Source organism: Zingiber officinale, chromosome 7A (genome assembly GCF_018446385.1).
Source record: "Zingiber officinale cultivar Zhangliang chromosome 7A, Zo_v1.1, whole genome shotgun sequence".
NCBI classification, from domain to species: domain Eukaryota; kingdom Viridiplantae; phylum Streptophyta; class Magnoliopsida; order Zingiberales; family Zingiberaceae; genus Zingiber; species Zingiber officinale.
Genome location: NC_055998.1, coordinates 83,073,671 through 83,089,835, shown reverse-complemented (window position 1 = coordinate 83,089,835; position 16,165 = coordinate 83,073,671).

The following is a 16,165-nucleotide window of genomic DNA, read 5'->3' as shown; positions in this document are numbered from 1 at the left end:
AGACCCAAGAACGCCAGTGAGATCAGAAGCTTTCTGGGATTAGCAGTTTATTACAGAAAGTTCGTAGAAGATTTCTCCAGGATAGCCTCCCCACTGACAGCTCTTACCAGAAAGAACAGAAGGTTTCAGTGGATAGAGGACTATGAGAATAGCTTTAGCGAGCTAAAGAGGAGATTGACCAGTACACTTATTCTGACTCTACCAAAAAACACAGGCAGCTTTGACATTTATAGTGATGCTTCTAAATTGGGACTAGGAGCAGTGCTGATGCAAAATGGCAAGGTGATCACCTATGCCTCCAGACAACTCAAAGACTATGAGAGGAACTATCCTACTCATTATCTTGATCTTGCAGCAGTCGTGTTCGCTCTCAAAATTTGGAGACATTGCCTGTATGGAGCTCAGTGTAGAGTGTACACAGATCATCAGAGTCTGAAGTATTTCTTCACTCAGAAGGATCTGAATATGTGACAGCGCAGATGGCTAGAGCTGGTCAAGGACTATGAAATAGACATCCTCTACCACCCAGGAAAAGTTAATAAGGTAGCAGATGCACTTAGAAAAAGTCCAGTGCTACCTTACTATCCCTAGTAGCCATGTCACCACCCCTACAGAAGGAGATCACAGATTTCAGTCTCGAACTCATAGTGGGACAGCTCTCTACTATGACCTTAGCATCTACCCTGCTTGGTGACATCCAGACAGCTCAGGAACAGGATCCTGAAATTTAGAAAATCAAGCAAGGGTTAGCAGAATCAGAAAGTGGAGAGTTCAGAATGACCAATAGTGGGGTATTGTACTTTGGTGACAGACTTTGTGTTCCAGATCAGGAGGAACTACGCAGGAAGATCTTAGATGAGGCTCACAGGACTCCTTATGCGATGCATCCTGGCTCCACCAAGATGTACCAAGACCTGAAGAGACGTTTTTGGTGGCCTGGGATGAAGAGAGACATCGCTAGATATGTTAGCACCTGTCTGACCTGTCAGAGGGTCAAGGCAGAACATCAGAGACCAGGAGGAGTTTTGCAGTCTATTCAGATTCCAGAATGGAAGTGGGAAGATATTTCCATGGACTTCATAGTGGGACTACCCAGAACCACGAATGGTTTTGATACCATCTGGGTAATAGTCGACAGATTGACTAAATCAGCCCACTTCTTAGCTATCAGGATATCCTACTCCATGGAGCAGCTAGCTCAGTTGTATCTCAAGGAGATCGTTAGATTACATGGAGTCCCACGAACCATTATTTCAAACAGGGACAGTAGGTTCACATCACACTTCTGGGAGTGTGTACAATCAGCATTGGGCACGAAGTTAAAGTTCAGCACAGCATTCCATCCGCAGACAGATGGTCAGATAGAGCGAGTAAACCAGGTACTCGAAGATATGCTCCGAGCATGTGCCCTAGATTTCAAAGGAAGTTGGTGCAAATATCTGAGCTTAGCAGAATTTACATACAACAACAGCTATCAGGCCACTATCGGCATGACACCTTACGAGGCTCTCTATGGGCGGAGGTGTAGATCTCCAATCTGCTGGTATGAGAGTGGTGAACAGAAAGAACTAGAACTTCAGACAGATCTAGTAGTAGATACCACAGCAGCTATACAGCAGATACGCCAGAGGATAAAGACAGCTCAGAGCCGCCAGAAAAGTTATGCTGATACACGGCGCAGACCTTTAGAGTTTTCAGTTGGGGATATAGTATTCCTCATAGTGGCTCCCATAAAGGGAGTAATGCGTTTTGGGAAGAAGGGCAAACTAAGTCCCAGATATGTGGGACCATACCTTATCACTGGAAGAGTTGGCAAGGTAGCATATGAGCTAGGGCTACCATAGGAGATGTCAGCCATCCATAATGTATTTCATGTCTCTATGCTGAAGAAGCATATCCTAGATGCCACCCAGGTGATTGAGCCTCAGTCGGTACAAGTCCGCGAAGACCTCAGCTATGATAGTCGGCCTATTCAGATAATAGACCGAGCAGTTAAGAAGTTGCGGAACAAGGAGGTACCATTAGTAAGAGTTATTTGGCAAAATCACACCACAGAAGAGACAACTTGGGAGACAGAAGCCAGTATGAGACAGAAGTACCCAGAGTTATTCTAAGTTCGAGGATGAGCTTTTTATAAGGTATGGGGGATTGTAATGCCCAAAAATTCTCAAAATTATTTTAGAAATATTCTATGATTTTTCTGGAATTTTAGAATATTTTTATGGAATTTTTAGAGTAGCGAAAGTAGCAAAAACAAATAGAAACGTGAAATAGCTTAAGCGAGAATTGAACCCGAGACCTATTGGGTCCTACGACTTAAAGGTGAACTCTAGTAACCAGGAGAACCCAGCAGGGTCGTGCTGAAAGGAAAGGGAATTAATTATATTTATGTTTGAGTTCGGCGAATTTACCACTTAATATAAATAGGGAATTAAGGGAAGAGTTATTATTATTTCTAAACGTTAACTCTCCTCTCCCTCACCCTAATCCCGCCGAACCTCCCTTCTCCCTCATCTCTCGGCGCCAACCACAAGCAAGCCTAGGGTTTCATCCCAAGGGCTATAGGAGCACCTTCCGGCGACGACTCCGACACGAGGACGCTTCCCTTCGCGAGAGGAACACGTAGACGCGAGGGAATCGTCGAGAAGATCGTCTCCACCGAAAATCTAGTGATTAGAATCGTAAGAAAACTAGCACAGGAGGTAAGAAACCCCTCACCTGCAGTATAAGTAGTTTCGTGTGATTGCATGCTTTAGTTTAGCAATTTATGGATTTTTTTGGGCACATAGGGTGTGCAACAGTGCATACCAAGTGCTCGATAGTATGTTTAGTACAATTAAAATGCAACTTAGGCATTTTAACAGGTTAGCTAAATGTGATAGAAGCATTTAATTAGTATATGCAGTTTTACGACAGCTCATATGGACTACGGTCCAATGGGTGGGCTCCCACAGTCGCCTCTAGGTTCAGATAACCTAGAAAGAGCAAGACAATAATTAATTAGCTATGTTTAGTATTTTACTTTCTCAGTGGCACTGTAATGGATTAGATATCCGTTGGGTTGGGCTCCCATAGTCGTCCCTAGGTTCAGCTAACCTAGTAACCCTACTAAATTCGGGACTTGCAAACCCGGGTCTAGTTAGGGATGCGCGCATAGCACGTACAGTTGCCAGGCCCAAACAGCAGCATGATTATTATTTTAATCTATTTATAAAAATAGTTTTCAAAACTTCACAAATAGTTATGTGGATTTAGTACAGCTTTAGCGTTGGTTAGAATTAACTTGGTTCAGTTTTTGTATCAGTACAGTTCTCTATTGATACAATGTGATAGTTTATGTTAGCACTTATTGCCATGACTAGTTTGGTTGTATGCCATGCTATGCTCTTACATGTTCAGTATTCATATGTTTCAAATAGCATATTTTAAAAAACATAAATTGCATCGTATGCATGTTTTAGTGAGGTAGATGGTTTCTTACTAAGCTCTCAAGCTTACAGATACTATTTTCCTTATACTGCAGATAAAGGTAAAGGGAAGATGGACTAGCGAAGGCTGGAGGTCAATGCAATGATGAAGATGTGTGTAGATGGAACATGGAATAAAGACCCTGGAAGAACTAGAACATTTAAGAACTTAGTGTTTCTATTATGTTACTCTTTGCTTATTTAGTTATCTAAATGCATGAAATTATAGGAAATCGACTTAGATTGTTAGTGACCATGTTTAGGATGCTAGTCGTTTGCTATTAGTATGTTTCCAGCTATTATAGAACTCTTGTAGTTGAGTTTGGCACGAAACAGTGCTGAAATCAGAATTTTGCTGCAAAATCAGAAACCCCAATCGATCAGTGGATCGATTGGGGGCCCTCAATCGATCAGTGGATCGATTGGGAGCTTGGTTCCGCGAACAGTAAGCTTCTAGATCGATCAGCCGATCGATCCAGACGCATTCTGTCGCAAACAGAGAGTTCCGGGATCGATCGTTCGATCGATCGGGAAATCGCTCCCGCAAACAGAGAGCGCTGGAATCGATCTCTGGATCGATTGGCCAGTCTGGATCGATCAGCCGATCGATCCAGAATATTACCCCGAGCACAGTAGCAGTCTGAATCGATCACTGGATCGATCCAACCTAAGTTCCGCATACAGTAGCATACTGGGTCGATCACTGGATCGATTAGACCATTCCAATCGATCTACTGATCGATTGGGAAGCCTGATAGCAGCTGGGAACCTCTTATTCTAGTTCCTTGACCATGGGGAATGTAATATATGACATGAATGGTTTTGATTACACCCCTTAGCACATATAGAATAAAGAAATGATAATAGTTTAGCCAAGTTTTATTTAGTACAGCTTCCGCACCTAGACTTAGTGATGGTCATGGATATAGCTTAGCACAGCATAATGTGACGGTCCGGCCTTACAGCCTAGTTAGTAGAAGGCGGGTCGTTACAGAGGATGCCCCACCGATGAGGTATGTTACTGGAGGTTCTACCCGAGTCCTGCACCGAGAGGCACTGCTAGGAAACAGCTCACATTACCTAATTCTCCCCACTGACCTCAAATCGCAGATCCAAAACAATAAATCCCTAATCGAGACAATCTGTACCTCAATACCTTGATGCCTGAAGCCTCCACCGTCGACGAAGAGAGTCCGACGGAATCAGCTTGGCCCTAAGCTCGGGAAAACGAGTTAGCTGCATGGAGCATAAACCCTCGCCACTCTGGAGCTCTGGAACAAGAGATCCTCCTCCAACATCCACAAATCTCGGCTCTCCTTCCCCAACCGAGGATCCTCTGCGGGGTTTCAAGGGCAGACTCCACCGGTGAGACCCCCGATAGTGCACAGAGGAAATCGGAGACTCGCCTTTTGCGACCCGGTGTCGGTGGTCGAGCGCGTGTGCACGCCGTAGCTGAGGCTGTCGGCGGATAGGGTGCTCGAGAGCAGCTCGGCGTCTTCGGGAGGAATGGACACGAAGGAGAAATGAGACGGCGTTTTTAGGGCTTATTACTATAGCTTCTTATTTATATAGGTAGGGTTTAATTACTCCACCTAATTAACTCCCTAATAAGCCTCTCAAACGGTGATTTCCATTATCCCTTTAAACAATGTCATAAGTCCTCCAAATAAATCCAGAAAAATGTCTAAAAATTCCCATAAATCATTATAGGTTATTTTATTTTTGCCGTATCTCACATTCTCCCACTCTAATAAAAATTTGGTCCCCAAATTTATGACACAACTACATTAAATGACAAACGGCATGCGTGATCATTATTATAAATGAAATTACTTTACATACCTTCATTAAACAAGTGAGGGTATTGCGCTCGGATCTCATCCTCCAGCTCCCAGGTTGCTTCGTCATCTGAATGATGCTCCCATCCAACCTTGACCAATCGGATTGTCTTGTTTCGCAAATGGCGTTCCTTGCGATCCAATATTCGCACTGGAACCTCCTCATATGTTACATCTGGCTGAAGGGTGATCGAGACATCTGTCAAAATATGCGTAGGGTGTGGCACATATTTCCTCAACATAGATACATGAAATACATCATGCACCTCGGCAAGTGAAGGTGGCAGCGCCAATCGATACGCTACCTCCCCAATCCTCTCAAGTATCTGAAAGGGTCCGATGTAACGAGGAGCTAACTTCCCTTTCAATCCAAATCTCCTAACTCCCTTAGTAGGAGACACCCACAGGAACACATGATCATCCATAGAGAACTCCAAAGGTCTCCGTCTCCGATCCGCATAGCTTTTCTGTCGGTCCTGAGCTTCTGACATTCTGCGTCTGATGGTACCAACCAACTCTACATCTCGCTGAATACGCTGGGGGCCCAAGACTGACGATTCTCCAGCCTCGTCCCACAAAGTAGGAGATCTACAGGCTCTGCCATATAATGCCTCGAATGGTGCCATCTGAATCGCTAAGTGGTAACTGTTATTGTATGCAAACTCCACCAAGTGCAAATGATCCTCCCAGCTACCGCCGAAGTCCATAACACAAGATCTCAATAGATCCTCCAATGTATGGATAGTACGCTCCGACTGCCCATCCGTCTGAGGGTGAAATGCAGTACTAAAACGGAGTTTCGTACCCATGGCCTGCTGGAGACTCCGCCAAAATCGAGAGGTAAATCGTGGATCTCTATCTGATATAATACTCAGAGGTATACCATGCAATCTGGTGATCTCTCTGCAGTATAACTCTACCAATCGATCCAACGAATCCGTCCGACGGATCGGTAAGAAGTGTGCAGATTTAGTTAACCGATCAACGATTACCCAAATCGCATCGTGACCCTTCCGGGTCCGGGGTAGTCCTACCACAAAGTCCATCGTGATATGCTCCCATTTCCATTCCGGTATTTCTATCTTCTGCAGTAACCTGGCTGGTCTCTGATGCTCTGCCTTAATCTGCTGACAAACTAAACACTGCGCCACAAATGTCGCAATATCCTTCTTCATACCATTCCACCAGTATGATCGTTTCAGATCCCTGTACATGCGAGTACCTCCTGGATGAATCGCAAATCTAGATCGATGTGCTTCCCGTAGTAAGTCCTCCTGAACAGGATGTGACTCAGGGACACATAATCTACCGCGGAAATACAGAATTCCACTATCATCACAGGTAAACTCTGTCTGTTGTCCTGAGGTAACTCTGCTACGTAAAAACTGCAGATGCTGATCTGTAGCCTGAGCCTCTTTGATACGCTCCACTATAGGTGACTAAGCAACCATGGTGACTAGCAAGCCTCGCTCTGTCTGTGCTTGCTCCATCAACCCCAACTCAGAGAAGCTCTGTATCAACTCTGTAACCATCACTCGGTGACAAGCCAAAACTCCACGAGATTTCTTGCTCAACGCATCGGCCACTACGTTGGCTTTCCCCGGGTGATAGTTAATCGTGCAGTCATAGTCTTTCAAGAATTCCATTCATCTTCTCTGTCGCAAATTCAGTCCCTTCTGAGTAAACAGATATTTGAGACTTTTATGATCCGTATAAATCTCAAAGGTGATCCCATATAAATGATGTCGCCAAATCTTCAGTGCGAAGATGATAGCTGCCAACTCTAAATCATGAACTGGATAGTTCCTCTCATGATCTTTCAGCTGACGTGAGGCATATGACACCACACGATCGCGCTGCATAAGTACGGCACCCAATCCCTGATATGATGCATCCGTGAAAAGTACAAACCCATCCATGCCAGAGGGAAGTACTAACACTGGTGCAGTAACAAGTCTCCGTTTGAGCTCCTGAAAGCTCTGCTCACAAGATTCTGTCTAGCTAAACTTTTCCCCCTTTCGGGTCAATCGTGTCAAAGGCAAGGCTATGCTGGAAAAACCCTCGACAAATCTCCGATAATACCCGGCTAGACCCAAAAAGCTACGTATCTCTTGTACCGTCTTCGGCTGCTCCCAGCTAGTGATTGCCTCAATCTTCTGCGGGTCGACTGATATACCTCTGCTGGAAACGACGTGTCCAAGAAAACCCACCGAAGGTAGCCAGAATGCGCATTTACTAAACTTCACGTAGAGGTGTTCTCGGCGAAGCGTCTCCAAAACTATGCGAAGATGTCGCCTGTGTTCCTCCTCAGATAGGGAATATATCAAAATATCCTCGATGAACACAATGACGAACTGATCCAAGTACTCAAGGAATACTCTGTTCATCAGATCCATGAATACTGCTGGGGCATTGGTAAGCCCAAATGGCATTACCAAGAACTCGTAATGACCATAACGAGTGCGAAATGCTGTCTTCGGAATATCTGCATCTCCAACCCTGAGCTGATGATAGCCTGAGCGCAAATCAATCTTTGAATATACACAGGTATCCTTCAGCTGATCAAATAAATCCTCTATACGTGGCAATGGATATTTGTTCTTGACAGTGACCGCATTCAGCTGTCGGTAATCAATACATAATCTCAGTGATCCGTCTTTCTTCTTAACGAATAATACCGGTGCTCCCCACGGAGAAACACTGGGACGGATAAATCCTCTGTCCAACAGCTCCTGTAACTGAACCTTCAGCTCCTCTAACTCCTTTGGTGCCATGCGATAGGGGGTCTTGGATACCAGTGCGGTTCTCGGAACCAACTCAATCGTAAACTCGACTTGCCTTTTAGGAGGCAACCCGGGGAGTTCGTCAGGGAATACATCTGAAAATTCTCGAACAATAGGAACGTCCGAGAGTCGTGGTAATGCATCCGTATCTGCTTTAACCATGGACAGCAAATATCCTTGACAACCCTACGACAGTAATCTCCTCGCTTGCATTGCTGATATGACTGATATCCCATCACCCCCGGTTCCGATGAATGTCCACGATGGTAGACCGGGAGGTCGGAATGTGACTACTCTCGCTCTACAATCAACTGTGGCATGGTTCATGGCTAACCAATCCATGCCTAATATAATATCAAATTCTACCATCTCTAATACCTGCAGATCCACCATAATAGTCTGACCATTGAAGTCTAAAGGACATCCTTTGACTTCTAGACTAATACTTAGTACCTCGCCAGATGGTAGAGATACTGTTAGCCCGTGTGTCTAATGACTAGGCAATCTCCCGATTTTACTCAGAAATACTCGAGATATGAATGAATGGGAACTACCAGTATTTATCAATAAATCTGCAGTAACTGTATAAACTGAAATAGTACCTCGGAAAACCGATCCCTCAGCTCGCTGTGCCTCCTCCCGTGTAACAGCATAAACACGACCCACCTCTGAGCTCGGCTGTGGTATCCCTGAAGTGGTCTGCGCTGGCATCGTAGGTGCGGGAATCGGCTGCTGATACTGAGACTGAGGCTGCTGCCGATATGCTGAGTAAGGCTGGGGTGGATAAAACTCCGGATGTACCGGAAGTGCCTGATGAGAAGACGCCGCGTTAGAATACTGAGTAGTCGCTGGTTCCTGACCCTGCACATGATATATCTGTCCCTGAGAAGGTTGTGGGCGTTGCTGACGTGGGGCACTCTGAGTCTTCTGCGATCTCCTCTGTGAACGTGACTGAGAGGATGATTCCCCCTGAGATGTAACTTTAGGAGCCTCCAACTGTGCTTTCAGAGTACAATCCCGACTCTCATGCCCCGGAAGTTTACAATAGAAACATATAGCATGATCCAACGGGCAGCTGTTCCTGGTGTGACTCTTGGACCCACACTGAAAACACCTAGTCCCACCAAAGTTCTTCTGATCATGATGAGGGGGACGAGAACCTCCATCCGATGTTCGCCCAGTCTTCTGAGGCCGAGAAGATCCTCCGGAAGGAGCCCGAGAACTCTGACCTTTATTCCCTCTCTTTTGCGACGACTGCTTATCATGTCCTTTCTCCTGATTTACCTGCTGCTGAGTCATCTCTATGAACAGTGCTCGATCTAGAACCTCCCGATAGGAACTACCTGGAAATTCTGACATCCGGATCCGAATGTATGCTATAAGACCCTGAGTGAACTGTTGCATACGATCATAATCTTGTGCCACTAAGTGAGGACAAAATTCTGCCAACCTACAGAATTCAGCATTGTACTCCATCACTGACCGGTCGCCCTGCTTGAGACTCAGAAATTCCTAGCGTCGAGCTAGACAGAAGGTCGCTGGGAAATATTGCCGCTCAAACGCATCTCGGAACATCGTCCATGTGATGCGCTGCTCTCCAAATATCGTCTTCTGCATGTCCCACCATGTAATTGCCTGATCCCGGAGATGATACGCTGTCAGTTCCACTTTCTCCTCGTCTGTGCAACTCAGGTACCCAAAGGTGCTCTCTAAATTCTTTAACCAACTTCGAGCAGCCCAAGGATCTGCTCCGCCCAAATATAAGGTAAATCTGTCCTTGACGGACCTCGCCAGCAACGGTATCCGAGCTCTGTCCCTCATCCAATCAGTAGTAGCAGGAGTAGGAAATGCTGATGGTATCCTGGAGGGAATCCCCTGAGGCTGAAATTCCCGATTTCTACCAGATGGTATGACTGAAGGGATCTCCTGAGGAGAGAAGGTAATTGGTAAATAATGATATTATTCACTTTAATAAATCTATCTAGTTTCCATGTTTTAGTCTTGTTTCTCTGGTTGAGTAGGAAGTTCCAGAAGGTGCTCCTGACTGTTTAGCTGGTCAGACATTCGTCATAAGTGCCACACTTGACACTTGACAGGTAATCTAGTATCATTACAAAAATTTATATCTAATATGACACTGTAAGTTGCATCTCTTGGCATATTTGTTTGTTTTGGATTAAGATCCTATCTAGAAATATTGTGGAGTCATAGGATCTTAAGATCCTAATGCTTAACAAAATATTTCTTGGAAAATTATATTTGGTATTTGTGATTTTATCATATGGATTATCTTTCAATATCTAGTTTTGTTAGGTGAATTTCAAACTTGACATTATTATGGCTAAGGATGACTAATATTATTCATGTAGGAGATATATGAGCAATGCATTATAACTAGTAGGAGTTGCATTTTTATATGGTACTCCTCTAAGATGGATGATGATTACAAAAGTTAGTAACACTTCTTATACTCTGAAGTTAAAATTGGTTATCATATATAAAAAATTTTCTTAGGTGACATGGTATGAAATGATCTACTCTGAATTTAGCAATACTATAATTATATATTTTATTAAGTGGAGGCTTTCAAGACTTAGATCTTAAGTAGGATTGGTGAATGAGCATAGGGTTGGATCATAGTGATCATGAGATCTCTACTCAATTTAGTTCCTACTTTGTTTCTAGATTTGTTTGGACCATTGTGGGTTGGAGCATCAGAAATTCGTGAGACAAATTGTGATTAACAACCATGACTGAATTATATTATTCTTGTTCCAATTTTTTTATTCCTGTTCATGGATGTATTTTTTAACATGGATGTATTATTCATGGATGTTTTTTCTTTTATCTATATTAGTATTTTAGGTTTTGGAAGCTTGCCTTACCAATTCCTATTTCCATTGCAGTGACTTTCCTTATATGCATCTCAGTGGCATCATCTCCCTGAGCATTGGCCGGATTTGGAGGCTTCAAAGATTGTAAGCACATTTTTCTTTTAGCTCCTTTTTTCCCTACTAGAACACCTTCGAATGCATGGTGATTCTGACAAAAAAAAAACAAACATGAAACGATGTAATATGAAATATGAAATCCCAAACAAGGAGACTGTGAACCACCATTTGGTAGAGATCACCATATTAATTTTTAAATTATTCTATTCAATATACTCTTTCTTAATTACATTTCTCTTGCTACTGTTTGATCTAGATTTGAGATAGTACTGAAGATGAAATTTCTAATCTTAAGTAGCTATAGTAATGGAATTCTTTCAAGGATGAAATTATCATTGTGGCAGGGCTTTGCACCAAAACCGCTTGCACCGTCCTATTCCATAAAGAACTGCACTGAGCTAATTTTTCAAGGTATTGTATGTGTTTTCTTCTATTCATATATTTTTTTATCGATTATAGTTATTGGCAATGAGAATTTACTATATATTGTTGCATGAAGTTGTCACATTACTTATTTTTCAAGGTATCTGAGAGCTAATTACCTTCAAGGGAACATTCCACCTGAGATTGGAGAACTTGTGCACCTTACCATCTTGTAGTTTTTTACATTCCCTTGTTTTCTTTTGTTATATAGTTGTTTCTTTAATCAATTTTCTTGAGCTTGATGTAAAAAAATGTAGGGACTTGTCAAGCAATTTGCTCAGGGGCACAATTCCTCCATTTATTGGCTCTCTTGAACAAGATTTACGCATCACATCTTTGATTCCATATTGCATCAATTCTTACATGTGTGCCTTTTATTTCAATAGCCAGTGTATGATTCTTCTCCTTTATTATGCGCCTAGGAGATCTAGACATTTTACGTTCCAACTTCCTAGATTACTCCATTTGTTTTGGTAGTCACGTTGCCATATATAGATATTTAATATTAGGTTCTCCTGATGTAATGAGTTTGAATTTTAGAAACATCAAGCTTTTGAGCTTCTGTTGCTTTCCTAGGGGCATTGCTATAAAAAAGTTCATAGGACCTTTTTGTTTTTTTATATCTCCTTGAAATCCTTCTTTCTGAACACTTCATTGATAGTTTCTGCCTGGCTAAACTGATTGAGATGGTTGATTTGTTTTAACAATTTGTTTTTCTGAAATTCATCTATTTGCCTTGCAATCTGCAGCTATGCTGGTTGAGAATGGTAAATTCCTTTTATCAGCTAAGAGAGTTCGTCGTGCAACATGTACAGAATACATAATATCTACCGATTCTACCAATATATCAAGATCAAGTAATACCTTTATTGGAAACTGAGGTGGTAAAACTTGTTAAGTTTGTACCACGGATAACTATAATGCAAATGCAGGTGGCCAAAGCATGGTCATAACTATAGAAGAGAGGCCTCCAATATGTGACTTTGCATTTGACCTTTCAGTGTTTGTTGGATAAGTTTTATGGCATTGTCAACCTTAAAGTATCATGCTTTGATTTGAATATGTCACTGGGCTAAATTGAACTCAATGAAGAACCATATGATTTATATGATTGAGATCGTTGCAAATTGCCAAATAGTTGTGGATGTTATGCAATTTCATTTCCTTCTATACCAGTTGTTAATTTCCAATAACATGCTACACAAATAAGACAACAGTAGTGCAAAGCTGAATTGTATCATCAATCCGTATGTGTTTCAGCAGGTTAAGATAATTCTTATTCGCTTACATGTATATTTTATCTTTTAATGTCTTTATAATTTGTTTATTTTTATCAGCTCCTACAGGTTAATTCTGCAGATTTGATTGCTAAGGGAAATTTGTATACTCGGTCACGCAAAGATGCAGCCAGTAAGTTGCCCCAAAAAAACATAAATAGACATAAATAGACATAAATTTATATACATCAACAATCACCCTATTCTTCAGGTAAGATATATAGATAGACTTTTGTTTTTTTTAATTTTCTTGTATACTTGTGCTATCGATGTTGTTTTCTTACATGTAGAACTACAATGAACGGAAAGAAAGGTAGCAGTATTCAGATCGACATTTGCTTGCCGCCAAACGCAACACCACAATCAGAAAGCATGAAGAAGTCTACCAAGGATCATAATGGCAAAGCCACGATACTAATGAGAAATTTGTTTATTTATTTGTATTGAGATAAATTTTATTTGAACATGAGATATGTTTCTTCTTTTGTAATTGTAATTCTTGTATAACTAACATTTTGAATGATATTGATGTGGGGACTATTCTTTCTTAATTATGATTCTTTATTATATATTTAAATTGAAATCTGATATATTGGTATTAAAAGATAATAATTTAAAAGACAATGGTTTAAAACCATTATTGTTGTCTATCACCCTAAAAGACAACGGTTAAAAACCGTTGTCGTAGCCCCAAAACGATTGTAAACTGGCAGAAAAATGCTCTAAATAACAACGGTTTTAAACCGTTGTCTTTTCATTCAAAGAGAACAGTTTAAGACCGTTGTAAAACTGTTGTCTTTTTATTCAAAGACAACGGTTTAAAACCGTCGTCTTAGCCCCCCCCCCCCCCCCCCACTTTTAACAACACTGCCAATTACAACAGTTTTAAAGGGCCTATGACAACGGTTTTTAACCGTTGTCTTTTTGTAACGACCCACCTTCCTTACTACTCTCTAAGGTGACCGTTACTTAACTATTAACTCTACTCACTAGTGTTACTTATGCTAATATTAGCAACACTTAAATTTATCACGCCCCCAGAGAAGTTTCTATCGAAAAATTTCCGGCAGCATCTCCCCTGTACCGGTGACAATATAAGCATATATACACAAGCAAAATAACACCATCCACGCAGTTTAATAAATCAGATCATGCAAGTAATGAATAGCGGAAACATAATGACATACAACTTCTTACTCCAAAATTTTCTTATCAACCTAAATAAAGAATTAATCTAAACAAATTCTTAAACTAAGTCCCAAGGCTTCTATAGTCCAGGCATCACACATCCATCCGCACCTCCTTGTCGCCTTCCTTGACTATAGCTTTTCCTTTCCTTTATCTGCAGTAAGAGGAAATGCAATCTATAAGCAAAATTGCTTAGTAAGCGCTATCTAACTCACAAAATCTCGATATGCATGTACATATATCTATAACATAAACTAACTGAATGCTTACTGAAAACTACTCATGCTCATCTAATAGTAAAGGAATCATAACAAACTGAAATGCTAAACATGTAAAGCTGCTCATGCTCACCTACTAGCAAATAACAGTAAGCTAATCTAAATAATATGCTAGCATAAAAGAAAACTAAACTTGTTGATTTTAAAACAAAGTGAAACTTATTTCATTTGTTCTAAACTTATTCTTTTATTTCACTTGTTTAAAACTTATTCTTTTATTTCACTTGTTTAAAACTTATACTTTAATACTTCAAAATAATAATCAACTTCTCTTGGGCCTAGGCATAGTTCCATCTTATGCGCGTTCCCTAATAGGTTGGGGTAGCGAGCCACCAATCCTAAAAGAGCAGACCTTGGTCTACCAGGGCCACGACCTTGGAATTGGACACCTGAATTTGTTTAACGACAACCTTGGAAGTCGGGTACTAGCCTCTTCAAAGTAAAATATCTTATTATCTTAATTATTTCTTCTTTAAATGCCTTGGCATTTTAACAAGCACCTTGTGTGCCAAAATCCCTAAAGTCTTGACTTTATGATCTATTTAAGGCCTTGGCCTTTTTCTTTCTTTTCTTTATCTCTCTTATACTTGTTAATACCTCTAATAAAAGAATGTCTCATACAAAACTGCACTAAAATGCTTATTAACATTGCACTGAAATGCTTAACAGAATTGCATGGAAATACTTAATAAAACTGTACTGAAATGCTCAATAAAACTGCATACTATGCTAATCAAAATTCTGCATACTTTGCTAACAAAATTATGCATACTGTGCTAAATAAAATTCTGCATATTAAGCTAACAGAAATCTACATACTATGCTAAACAAAACTGCACTATGAGCTTAACAAAACTGCACTTGAATGTTAACTAAATTCTGCACTTGAAATGTTAACTAAAATATGCACTTGAAACTCTAAAGAAAACTGCACTATAAGCTCTCAAAATCTGCACTATATGCTTACGAAATCTGCACTATAAACTTACAATATCTGCACTATATGCTTACGAAATCTGCACTATAAACTTACAAAATCTGCACTATGTTAAATTACATGCTTTAAGAACTAAAACTAAAACTATTTGTTCATATCCAAATCTAACAAATTCTGAATTAAGTTTCATGGAAGCAAGTATCAAAAGAACAAGCCGAAACCTCTACAATTCCTCCTGTTCGGCACTATTACAAGGCAACCAAAACGAAGCAAATTGCTTCATATAGCCATCCATGACAGTGATCATAACCGAAACTTACATGCTCAACAACCAATCTATACTATCTCATGTTCATTGCCTAATAGCCAAGAATGACCGGATTGCACAGCAAACCCCAAGGAAACTACTTGTGCCCTTTTCATTGCTCCAACCAAACTTCATGCTAAACAATCAAAAATCTGCAAATCTAATTAAGCTACTAGAGATCAAATTGGATCTTCCAATGCTAAACCATCAAAACTGCAATGCTAAACAATTCAAAATCTGCAATGCTAAACAAATCAAAATCTGTAATACTGAACAATCATTCCTCATACATTGTGCCACAGCAATCCATTGAACACCTCGGAACTAAAATTATTCATGCCCTTTCCTTAGCACAAACCGAACTTGCAAGGCTCCATATGAGCCGACTATGTCCATTGAGGTAACCACAATTAACAAAAATCCAATTATGAGATGCTAATTATAAGAACTGAGAAGTCTAACCTACATGCCAAATCCATTAAAACCCCTTCTCATCTTCTTTATAAAACTCATGGCAGCAAAACCTCAATCAACAAATCTTTACAACATAATCCGAAATCTGTAGAAATCCAAACCATATGCCTAACTAAACAATTCATTTCTTTCTTTGAGATTCTCGGCAGCAGACATCAAGAGCACTACCCTTACAACATGCTACGAAATCAAGAAGGAAGCAAGAATCCGAAACCTCAATTCATAGCAGCAAGTAAACAAAA